This window comes from Heptranchias perlo, chromosome 30 (assembly GCF_035084215.1).
Source record: "Heptranchias perlo isolate sHepPer1 chromosome 30, sHepPer1.hap1, whole genome shotgun sequence".
Lineage (NCBI taxonomy): Eukaryota > Metazoa > Chordata > Chondrichthyes > Hexanchiformes > Hexanchidae > Heptranchias > Heptranchias perlo.
Window position 1 is genome coordinate 37,503,636 of NC_090354.1, and position 11,421 is coordinate 37,515,056.

Genomic DNA, 11,421 nt, shown 5'->3' on the forward strand with positions numbered 1-11,421 from the left:
CAGGAGGTGGAGAAGGAGCAGGAGGTGGAGAAGGAGCAGGAGGTGGGGAAGTAGCAGGAGGTGGAGAAGGAGCAGGAGGTGGAGAAGGAGCAGAAGGTGGAGAAGGAGCAGGAGGTGGAGAAGGAGCAGTAGGAAGAAGTTGAGCTTGACGAGGAGAAGGAACAGGAGACGGAGAAGGAGCAGGAGGTAGAGCAGCAGCAGGAGCAGGAGGGGGTGAAGGAGCAGCAGGCAAGGCAGGAGCAGGAGGGGGAGAAGGAGCAGGAGGAGGAGTTTGACCAGGAAGTGGAGAAGGAGCAGGAGGGGGAGGTTGAGCAGAAAGAGGAGATGTAGCAGGTGGAGGGGAAGCAGCAGGAGGTGGAGTTGGAGTTGGTTGTGGTGGAGGAGCATGAGTTGGAGAAGAAGCAGGAAGCGGAGCAGGAGGTGGAGAAGGAACAGGAGGTGGAGAAGGAGCAGGAGGCGGAGGTGGAGCTGCAGGTGAAGAAGGAGCAGGACGTGGAGAAGGAGCTGGAGGAGGAGAAGGAGCTGGAGGAGGAGAACGAACAAGAGGAGGAGAAGGAGCAGGAGGGGTAGAAGGAGCAGGAGGGGTAGAAGGAGCAGGAGGTGGAGGAGGAGCAGAAGGAGGACAAGGAGCAGGACGGGGAAAAGGAGCAGGAGGTTGAGATGGAGCGGGAGGGGGAGAAGGAGCAGGAGGCGGAGAAGGAGTGGGATGCAAAGCAAGAGCAAGAGGGGGCGAATGAGCAGGAGGACGAGAATGATCAGGTGGACGAGAAGGAGCAGGAGGAGGGGAAGAAGCAGGAGGAGGAGACGGAGCAGGTGGGGGTGAACGAGCAGGATGCAGAGAAGGAGCTGGATGCATCGAAGGAGCAGGAGGCGTTGAAGCAGCAGGAGAGGGAGAAGGAGCCGGAGGTGGAGAAGGAGCAGGTGGTGGGGAACGACCAGTTGGAGGAGAAGGAGGAGGAGGAGGCGAAGGAGCAGGAAATGGAGAATGAACAGGAGTTGTAGAAAGCTTCAGAAGGAGAAGGAGCTGGAGGTGAAGAAGGAGCAGGACGGGGAGTTGGAGCTGGAGGAGGAGAAGTAGCAGGACGTGGAGATGGAGCATGAGGAGGAGGAGAAGGAGCTGGAGGCGGAGTAGGAATTGGAGGTGCAGAAGGAGCAGGAGGTGGAAAAGGAGCAGGAGGTGGAGAAGGAGCAGGAGGTGGAGAAGGAGCAGGAGGTGGAGAAGGAGCAGGCGGTGAAGAAGGAGGAGGAGGTGGAGAAGGAGCAGGTGGTGGAGAAGGAGGATGAGGTGGAGAAGGAGCAGGAGGTGGAGAAGGAGCAGGAGGTGGAGAAGTAGCAGGAGGTGGAGAAGGAGCAGGAGGTGGAGAAGGAGCAGGAGGTGGAGAAGGAGCAGGAGTTGGAGAAGGAGCAGTAGGAAGAGGTTGAGATTGACGAGGAGAAGGAACAGGAGACGGAGAAGGAGCAGGAGGTAAAGCAGGAGCAGGAGCGGGAGAAGGAGCAGGTGGAGGAGTTTGACCAGGAATTGGAGAAGGAGCAGGAGGGGGAGGTTGAGCAGAAAGAGGAGATGGAGCAGGTGGAGGGAAAGCAGCAGGAGGTGGAGGTGGAGCTGGATGTGATGGAGGAGCATGAGGTGGAGAAGGAGCAGGAGGCGGAGAAGGAGCAGGAGGTGGAGAAGGAGCAGGAGGTGGAGAATGAGCAGGAGGCGTAGGTGGAGCTGCAGGTGAAGAAGGAGCATGACGGGGAGAAGGAGCCGGAGGAGGAGAAGGAGCTGGAGGAGGAGAACGAACAAGAGGAGGAGAAGGAGCAGGAGGGGTAGAAGGAGCAGGAGGGGTAGAAGGAGCAGGAGGTGGAGGAGGAGCAGAAGGAGGAGAAGGAGCAGAAGGTGGAGAAGTGGCAGGAAGAGAAGAAGGAGCAGGAGGAGGGGTTGAGCAGAGAAGGAGCAGGACGAGGAGAAGCAGCAGGAGGAGGAGAAGGAGCACGAAGAGAAGAATGAGCAGGCGGAGGAGATGGAGCTAGACGTTGAAAAGGAGCAGGAGGTGGAGAAGGAGCAACAGGAGGAGAAGGAGCAGGAGAGGGAGAAGGAGCAGGAGAGGGAGATGGAGCAGGAGAGGGAGAAGGAGCAGGAGGGGGAGAAGGAGCAACAGGAGGAGAAGGAGCAGGAGGACGAGAAGGAGCAGGAGGACGAGAAGGAGCAGGAGGACGAGAAGGAGCAGGAGGACGAGAAGGAGCAGGAGGACGAGAAGGAGCAGGAGGACGAGAAGGATCAGGAAGACGAGAAGGATCAGGAAGACGAGAAGGATCAGGAAGACGAGAAGGATCAGAAGGATGGGAAGAAGCATGAGACGGAGAAGGAGCAGTTGAGGGAGAGGGAGCAGGAGGTGGAGGAGGGGCTCGACGGCGAGAATGATCAGGAGGGTGTGAACGAGCAGTAGGCGGAGGAGGAGCGGGAGGCATAGAAGGAGCAGGAGGCAGAGAAGGAGCAGGAGGCGGAGAAGGAGCAGGAGGCGGAGAAGGAGCAGGAGGCGGAGAAGGAGCATGAGGTGGAGAAGGAGCAGGAGGTGGAGGTGGAGGTGGAGCTGGAAATGGAAAAGGAGCAGGAGGTGGAGAAGGAGCAGGAGATGAAGGAGGAGATGCAGGAGGTGGAGAAGGAGCAGGAGTTGGAGAAGGAGCAGGAGTTGGAGAAGGAGCAGGAGGTGGAGAAGGAGCAGGAGCAGGAGGGGGTGAAGGAGCAGGAGGGGAGAAGGAGCAGCAGGCAAGCCAGGAGCAGGAGGGGGAGAAGGAGCAGGAGGAGGAGTTTGACCAGGAATTGGAGAAGGAGCAGGAGGGGGAGGTTGAGCAGAAAGAGGAGATGGAGCAGGTGGAGTGGAATCAGCAGGAGGTGGAGGTGGAGCTGGATGTGGTGGAGGAGCATGAGGTGGAGAAGGAGCAGGAGGCGGAGAAGGAGCAGGAGGTGGAGAAGGAGCAGGAGGTGGAGAAGGAGCAGGAGGCGGAGGTTTTGCTGCAGGTCAAGAAGGAGCAGGACAGGGAGAAGGAGCAGGAGGTGGAGAAGGAGCAGGACGGGGAAAAGGAGCAGGAGGTAGAGATGGAGCGGGAGGGGGAGAAGGAGCAGGAGGCGGAGGTAGAGATGGAGCGGGAGGCATAGAGGAGCAGGAGGCGGAGAAGGAGCAGGAGGCAGAGAAGGAGCAGGAGGCGGAGAAGGAGCAGGAGGCGGAGGTGGAGCTGCAGGTGAAGAAGGATCAGGACGGGGAGAAGGAGCAGGAGGTGGAGAAGGAGCAGGACGGGGAAAAGGAGCAGGAGGTAGAGATGGAGCTGGAGGGGTAGAAGGAGCAGGAGGCGGAGGTAGAGATGGAGCGGGAGGCATAGAAGGAGCAGGAGGCCGAGAAGGAGCAGGAGGCGGAGAAGGTGCAGGAGTTGGAGAAGGAGCAGGAGGTGGAGAATGAACAGTTGGTGGTGAAGGAGGAGGAGAAGAAGGAGCAGTGGTTGGAGAAGGAGCTTGAGGTGGAGAAGGAGCAGGATGTGGAGGTGGAGCTGGATATGGAAAAAGAGCAGGAGGTGGAGAAGGAAAGGAGATGAAGGAGGAGCAGGAGGTGGAGAAGGAGCAGGAGGTGGAGAAGGAGCAGGAGGTCGAGAAGGAGCAGGAGGGGAAGAAGGAGGAGTAGGTGGAGAAGGAGCAGGAAGTGGAGAAGGAGCAGGAGGTAGAGAAGGAGCAGGAGGTGGAGAAGGAGCAGGCGGTGGAGAAGGAGCAGTAGGAAGAGGTTGAGCTTGACGAGGAGAAGGAACAGGAGACGGAGAATGAGCAGGAGGTAGAGTAGGAGCAGGAGCAGGAGGGGGAGAAGGAGCAGGAGGGGAGAAGGAGCAGCAGGCAAGCCAGGAGCAGGAGGGGGAGAAGGAGCAGGAGGAGGAGTTTGACCAGGAAGTGGAGAAGGAGCAGGAGGGGGAGGTTGAGCAGAAAGAGGAGATGGAGCAGGTGGAGTTGAAGCAGCAGGAGGTGGAGGTGGAGCTGGATGTGGTGGAGGAGCATGAGGTGGAGAATGAGCAGGAGGCAGAGAAGGAGCAGGAGGCGGAGAAGGAGCAGGAGGCGGAGAAGGAGCAGGAGGTGGAGAAGGAGCAGGAGATGAAGGAGGAGGAGCAGGAGGTGGAGAAGGAGCAGGAGCTGGAGAAGGAGCAGGAGGTGGAGAAGGAGCAGGAAGTGGAGAAGGAGCAGGAGTTGGAGGTAGAGATGGAGCGGGATGCATAGAAGGAGCAGGAGGTGGAGAAGGAGCAGGAGGCAGAGAAGGAGCAGGAGGCGGAGAAGGAGCAGGAGGCGTAGAAGGAGCAGGAGTTGGAGAAGGAGCAGGAGGTGGAGAATGAACAGTTGGTGGTGAAGGAGGAGGAGAAGAAGGAGCAGTGGTTGGAGAAGGAGCATGAGGTGGAGAAGGAGCAGGATGTGGAGGTGGAGCTGGATATGGAAAAAGAGCAGCAGGTGGAGAAGGAAAAGAGATGAAGGAGGAGCAGGAGGTGGAGAAGGAGCAGAAGGTGGAGAAGGAGCAGGAGGTGGAGAAGGAGCAGGAGGTGGAGAAGTAGCAGGAGGTGGAGAAGGAGCAGGAGGTGGAGAAGGAGCAGGAGGTGGAGAAGGAGCAGGAGGTGGAGAAGGAGCAGGAGGTCCAGAAGGAGCAGGAGGTGAGGAAGGAGGAGTAGGTGGAGAAGGAGCAGGAGGTGGAGAAGGAGCAGGAGGTGGAGAAGGAGTAGTAGGTGGAGAAGGAGCAGGAGGTGGAGAAGGAGCAGGAGGTGGAGAAGGAGCAGGAGGTGGAGAAGGAGCAGTAGGAAGAGGTTGAGCTTGACGAGGAGAAGGAACAGGAGACGGAGAAGGAGCAGGAGGTAAAGCAGCAGCAGGAGCAGGAGGGGGTGAACGAGCAGGTGGGGAGAAGGAGCAGCAGGCAAGGCAGGAGCAGGAGGGGGAGAAGGAGCAGGAGGAGGAGTTTGACCAGGAAGTGGAGAAGGAGCAGGAGGGGGAGGTTGAGCAGAAAGAGGAGATGGAGCAGGTGGAGGGGAAGCAGCAGGAGGTGGAGGTGGAGCTGGATGTGGTGGAGAAGCATGACGTGGAGAAGGAGCAGGAGGCGGAGAAGGAGCAGGAGGTGGAGAAGGAGCAGGAGGTGGAGAATGAGCAGGAGGCGTAGGTGGAGCTGCAGGTGAAGAAGGAGCAGGACGGGGAGAAGGAGCTGGAGGAGGAGAAGGAGCTGGAGGAGGAGAACGAACAAGAGGAGGAGAAGGAGCAGGAGGGGGAGAAGGAGCAGGAGGGGTAGAAGGAACAGGAGGTGGAGGAGGAGCAGAAGGAGGAGAAGGAGCAGAAGGTGGAGAAGTGGCAGGAAGAGTAGAAGGAGCAGGAGGAGGGGTTGAGCAGAGAAGGGGCAGGACGAGGAGAAGCAGCAGGAGGAGGAGAAGGAGCACGAAGAGAAGAATGAGCAGGAGGAGGAGATGGAGCTAGACGTTGAAAAGGAGCAGGAGGTGGAGAAGGATCAACAGGAGGAGAAGGAGCAGGAGAGGGAGAAGGAGCAGGAGAGGGAGATGGAGCAGGAGAGGGAGATGGAGCAGGAGGGGGAGAAGGAGCAACAGGAGGAGAAGGAGCAGGTGGACGAGAAGGAGCAGGAGGACGAGAAGGAGCAGGAAGACGAGAACGATCAGGAGGAGGGGAAGAAGCAGGAGACGGATAAGGAGCAGTTGAGGGAGAGGGAGCAGGAGGTGGAGGAGGGGCTCGACGGCGAGAATGATCAGGAGGGTGTGAACGAGCAGTAGGCGGAGGAGGAGCGGGAGGCATAGAAGAAGCAGGAGGCGGAGAAGGAGCAGGAGGCGGAGAAGGAGCAGGAAGCGGAGAAGGAGCAGGAGGCGGAGAAGGAGCAGGACGTGGAGAAAGAGCAGGAGGTGGAGGTGGAGCTGGAAATGGAAAAGGAGCATGAGGTGGAGAAGAAGCAGGAGATAAAGGAGGAGGAGCAGGAGGAGGAGAAGGAGCAGGAGCAGGAGGGGGTGAAGGAGCAGGAGGGGAGAAGGAGCAGCAGGCAAGCCAGGAGCAGGAGGGGGAGAAGTAGCAGGAGGAGGAATTTGACCAGGAAGTGGAGAAGGAGCAGGAGGGGGAGGTTGAGCAGAAAGAGGAGATGGAGCAGGTGGAGTGCACGCAGCAGGAGGTGGAGGTGGAGCTGGATGTGGTGGAGGAGCATGAGGTGGAGAAGGAGCAGGAGGCGGAGAAGGAGCAGGAGGTGGAGAAGGAGCAGGAGGTGGATAAGGAGCAGGAGGCGGAGGTGGAGCTGCAGGTGAAGAAGGAGCAGGACGGGGAGAAGGAGCAGGAGGTGGAGAAGGAGCAGGACGGGGAAAAGGAGCAGGAGGTAGAGATGGAGCGGGAGGGGGAGAAGGAGCAGGAGGCGGAGAAGGAGCAGGAGGCGGAGAAGGAGCAGGAGGCGGAGAAGGAGCAGGACGCGGAGAAGGAGCAGGAGTTGGAGAAGGAGCAGGAGGTGGAGAATGAGCAGTTGGTGGTGAAGGAGGAGGAGAAGAAGGAGCAGTGGTTGGAGAAGGAGCATGAGGTGGAGAAGGAGCAGGATGTGGAGGTGGAGCTGGATATGGAAAAAGAGCAGGAGGTGGAGAAGGAAAGGAGATGAAGGAGGAGCAGGAGGTGGAGAAGGAGCAGGAGGTGGAGAAGGAGCAGGAGGTGGAGAAGGAGCAGGAGGTGGAGAAGGTGCAGGAGGTCGAGAAGAGCAGGAGGTGAAGAAGGAGGAGTAGGTGGAGAAGGAGCAGGAGGTGGAGAAGGAGCAGGAGGTGGAGAAGGAGCAGGAGGTGGAGAAGGATCAGTAGGAAGAGGTTGAACTTGACGAGGAGAAGGAACAGGAGACGGAGAATGAGCAGGAGGTAGAGTAGGAGCAGGAGCAGGAGGGGGTGAAGGAGCAGGAGGGGAGAAGGAGCAGCAGGCAAGCCAGGAGCAGGAGGGGGAGAAGGAGCAGGAGGAGGAGTTTGACCCGGAAGTGGAGAAGGAGCAGGAGGGGGAGGTTGAGCAGAATGAGGAGATGGAGCAGATGGAGTGGAAGCAGCAGGAGGTGGAGGTGGAGCTGGATGTGGTGGAGGAGCATGAGGTGGAGAAGGAGGAGGAGGCGGAGAAGGACCAGGAGGCGAGAAGGAGCAGTAGGTGGAGAAGGAGCAGGAGGTGGAGAAGGAGCAGGACGTGGAGGTGGAGCTGGAAATGGAAAAGGAGCAGGAGGTGGAGAAGGAGCAGGAGATGAAGGAGGAGGAGCAGGAGGTGGAGAAGGAGCAGGAGCTGGAGAAGGAGCAGGAGGTGGAGAAGGAGCAGGAAGTGGAGAAGGAGCAGGAGTCGGAGGTAGAGATGGAGCGGGATGCATAGAAGGAGCAGGAGGTGGAGAAGGAGCAGGAGGCAGAGAAGGAGCAGGAGGCGGAGAAGGAGCAGGAGGCGGAGAAGGAGCAGGAGGCGTAGAAGGAGCAGGAGTTGTAGAAGGAGCAGGAGGTGGAGAATGAACAGTTGGTGGTGAAGGAGGAGGAGAAGAAGGAGCAGTGGTTGGAGAAGGAGCATGAGGTGGAGAAGGAGCAGGATGTGGAGGTGGAGCTGGATATGGAAAAAAGAGCAGCAGGTGGAGAAGGAAAAGAGATGAAGGAGGAGCAGGAGGTGGAGAAGGAGCAGAAGGTGGAGAAGGAGCAGGAGGTGGAGAAGCAGCAGGAGGTGGAGAAGGAGCAGGAGGTGGAGAAGGAGCAGGAGGCGGAGAAGGAGCAGGAGGTGGAGAAGGAGCAGGAGGTCCAGAAGGAGCAGGAGGTGAGGAAGGAGGAATAGGTGGAGAAGGAGCAGGAGGTGGAGAAGGAGCAGGAGGTGGAGAAGGAGCAGGAGGTGGAGAAGGAGCAGTAGGAAGAGGTTGAGCTTGACGAGGAGAAGGAACAGGAGACGGAGAAGGAGCAGGAGATAAAGCAGCAGCAGGAGCAGGAGGGGGTGAACGAGCAGGTGGGGAGAAGGAGCAGCAGGCAAGGCAGGAGCAGGAGGGGGAGAAGGAGCAGGAGGAGGAGTTTGACGAGGAAGTGGAGAAGGAGCAGGAGGGGGAGGTTGAGCAGAACGAGGAGATGGAGCAGGTGGAGGGGAAGCAGCAGGAGGTGGAGGTGGAGCTGGATGTGGTGGAGGATCATGACGTGGAGAAGGAGCAGGAGGCGGAGAAGGAGCAGGAGGTGGAGAAGGAGCAGGAGGTGGAGAATGAGCAGGAGCGTAGGTGGAGCTGCAGGTGAAGAAGGAGCAGGACGGGGAGAAGGAGCTGGAGGAGGAGAAGGAGCTGGAGGAGGAGAACGAACAAGAGGAGGAGAAGGAGCAGGAGGGGGAGAAGGAGCAGGAGGGGTAGCAGGAACAGGAGGTGGAGGAGGAGCAGAAGGAGGAGAAGGAGCAGAAGGTGGAGAAGTGGCAGGAAGAGAAGAAGGAGCAGGAGGAGGGGTTGAGCAGAGAAGGGGCAGGACGAGGAGAAGCAGCAGGAGGAGGAGAAGGAGCACGAAGAGAAGAATGAGCAGGAGGAGGAGATGGAGCTGGACGATGAAAAGGAGCAGGAGGTGGAGAAGGATCAACAGGAGGAGAAGGAGCAGGAGAGGGAGAAGGAGCAGGAGAGGGAGATGGAGCAGGAGAGGGAGAAGGAGCAGGAGGGGGAGAAGGAGCAACAGGAGGAGAAGGAGCAGGTGGACGAGAAGGAGCAGGAGGACGAGAAGGAGCAGGAAGACGAGAAGGATCAGGAGGAGGGGAAGAAGCAGGAGACGGATAAGGAGCAGTTGAGGGAGAGGGAGCAGGAGGTGGAGGAGGGGCTCGACGGCGAGAATGATCAGGAGGGTGTGAACGAGCAGTAGGCGGAGGAGGAGCGGGAGGCGGAGAAGGAGCAGGAAGCGGAGAAGGAGCGGGAGGCGGAGAAGGAGCAGGACGTGGAGAAGGAGCAGGAGGTGGAGGTGGAGCTGGAAATGGAAAAGGAGCATGAGGTGGAGAAGGAGCAGGAGATGAAGGAGGAGGAGCAGGAGGTGGAGAAGGAGCAGGTGGTGGAGAAGGAGCAGGAGGTGGAGAAGGAGCAGGAGGAGGAGAAGGAGCAGGAGCAGGAGGGGGTGAAGGAGCAGGAGGGGAGAAGGAGCAGCAGGCAAGCCAGGAGCAGGAGGGGGAGAAGGAGCAGGAGGTGGAGAAGGAGCAGGAAGTGGAGAAGGAGCAGGAGTCGGAGGTAGAGATGGAGCGGGATGCATAGAAGGAGCAGGAGGTGGAGAAGGAGCAGGAGGCAGAGAAGGAGCAGGAGGCGGAGAAGGAGCAGGAGGCGTAGAAGGAGCAGGAGTTGGAGAAGGAGCAGGAGGTGGAGAATGAACAGTTGGTGGTGAAGGAGGAGGAGAAGAAGGAGCAGTGGTTGGAGAAGGAGCATGAGGTGGAGAAGGAGCAGGATGTGGAGGTGGAGCTGGATATGGAAAAAGAGCAGCAGGTGGAGAAGGAAAAGAGATGAAGGAGGAGCAGGAGGTGGAGAAGGAGCAGAAGGTGGAGAAGGAGCAGGAGGTGGAGAAGGAGCAGGAGGTGGAGAAGTAGCAGGAGGTGGAGAAGGAGCAGGAGGTGGAGAAGGAGCAGGAGGTGGAGAAGGAGCAGGAGGTGGAGAAGGAGCAGGAGGTCCAGAAGGAGCAGGAGGTGAGGAAGGAGGAGTAGGTGGAGAAGGAGCAGGAGGTGGAGAAGGAGCAGGAGGTGGAGAAGGAGTAGTAGGTGGAGAAGGAGCAGGAGGTGGAGAAGGAGCAGGAGGTGGAGAAGGAGCAGGAGGTGGAGAAGGAGCAGTAGGAAGAGGTTGAGCTTGACGAGGAGAAGGAACAGGAGACGGAGAAGGAGCAGGAGGTAAAGCAGCAGCAGGAGCAGGAGGGGGTGAACGAGCAGGTGGGGAGAAGGAGCAGCAGGCAAGGCAGGAGCAGGAGGGGGAGAAGGAGCAGGAGGAGGAGTTTGACCAGGAAGTGGAGAAGGAGCAGGAGGGGGAGGTTGAGCAGAAAGAGGAGATGGAGCAGGTGGAGGGGAAGCAGCAGGAGGTGGAGGTGGAGCTGGATGTGGTGGAGAAGCATGACGTGGAGAAGGAGCAGGAGGCGGAGAAGGAGCAGGAGGTGGAGAAGGAGCAGGAGGTGGAGAATGAGCAGGAGGCGTAGGTGGAGCTGCAGGTGAAGAAGGAGCAGGACGGGGAGAAGGAGCTGGAGGAGGAGAATGAGCTGGAGGAGGAGAACGAACAAGAGGAGGAGAAGGAGCAGGAGGGGGAGAAGGAGCAGGAGGGGTAGAAGGAACAGGAGGTGGAGGAGGAGCAGAAGGAGGAGAAGGAGCAGAAGGTGGAGAAGTGGCAGGAAGAGTAGAAGGAGCAGGAGGAGGGGTTGAGCAGAGAAGGGGCAGGACGAGGAGAAGCAGCAGGAGGAGGAGAAGGAGCACGAAGAGAAGAATGAGCAGGAGGAGGAGATGGAGCTAGACGTTGAAAAGGAGCAGGAGGTGGAGAAGGATCAACAGGAGGAGAAGGAGCAGGAGAGGGAGAAGGAGCAGGAGAGGGAGATGGAGCAGGAGAGGGAGATGGAGCAGGAGGGGGAGAAGGAGCAACAGGAGGAGAAGGAGCAGGTGGACGAGAAGGAGCAGGAGGACGAGAAGGAGCAGGAAGACGAGAAGGATCAGGAGGAGGGGAAGAAGCAGGAGACGGATAAGGAGCAGTTGAGGGAGAGGGAGCAGGAGGTGGAGGAGGGGCTCGACGGCGAGAATGATCAGGAGGGTGTGAACGAGCAGTAGGCGGAGGAGGAGCGGGAGGCATAGAAGAAGCAGGAGGCGGAGAAGGAGCAGGAGGCGGAGAAGGAGTAGGAAGCGGAGAAGGAGCAGGAGGCGGAGAAGGAGCAGGACGTGGAGAAAGAGCAGGAGGTGGAGGTGGAGCTGGAAATGGAAAAGGAGCATGAGGTGGAGAAGGAGCAGGAGATAAAGGAGGAGGAGCAGGAGGAGGAGAAGGAGCAGGAGCAGGAGGGGGTGAAGGAGCAGGAGGGGAGAAGGAGCAGCAGGCAAGCCAGGAGCAGGAGGGGGAGAAGTAGCAGGAGGAGGAGTTTGACCAGGAAGTGGAGAAGGAGCAGGAGGGGGAGGTTGAGCAGAAAGAGGAGATGGAGCAGGTGGAGTGGAAGCAGCAGGAGGTGGAGGTGGAGCTGGATGTGGTGGAGGAGCATGAGGTGGAGAAGGAGCAGGAGGCGGAGAAGGAGCAGGAGGTGGAGAAGGAGCAGGAGGTGGATAAGGAGCAGGAGGCGGAGGTGGAGCTGCAGGTGAAGAAGGAGCAGGACGGGGAGAAGGAGCAGGAGGTGGAGAAGGAGCAGGACGGGGAAAAGGAGCAGGAGGTAGAGATGGAGCGGGAGGGGGAGAAGGAGCAGGAGGCGGAGAAGGAGCAGGAGGCAGAGAAGGAGCAGGAGGCGGAGAAGGAG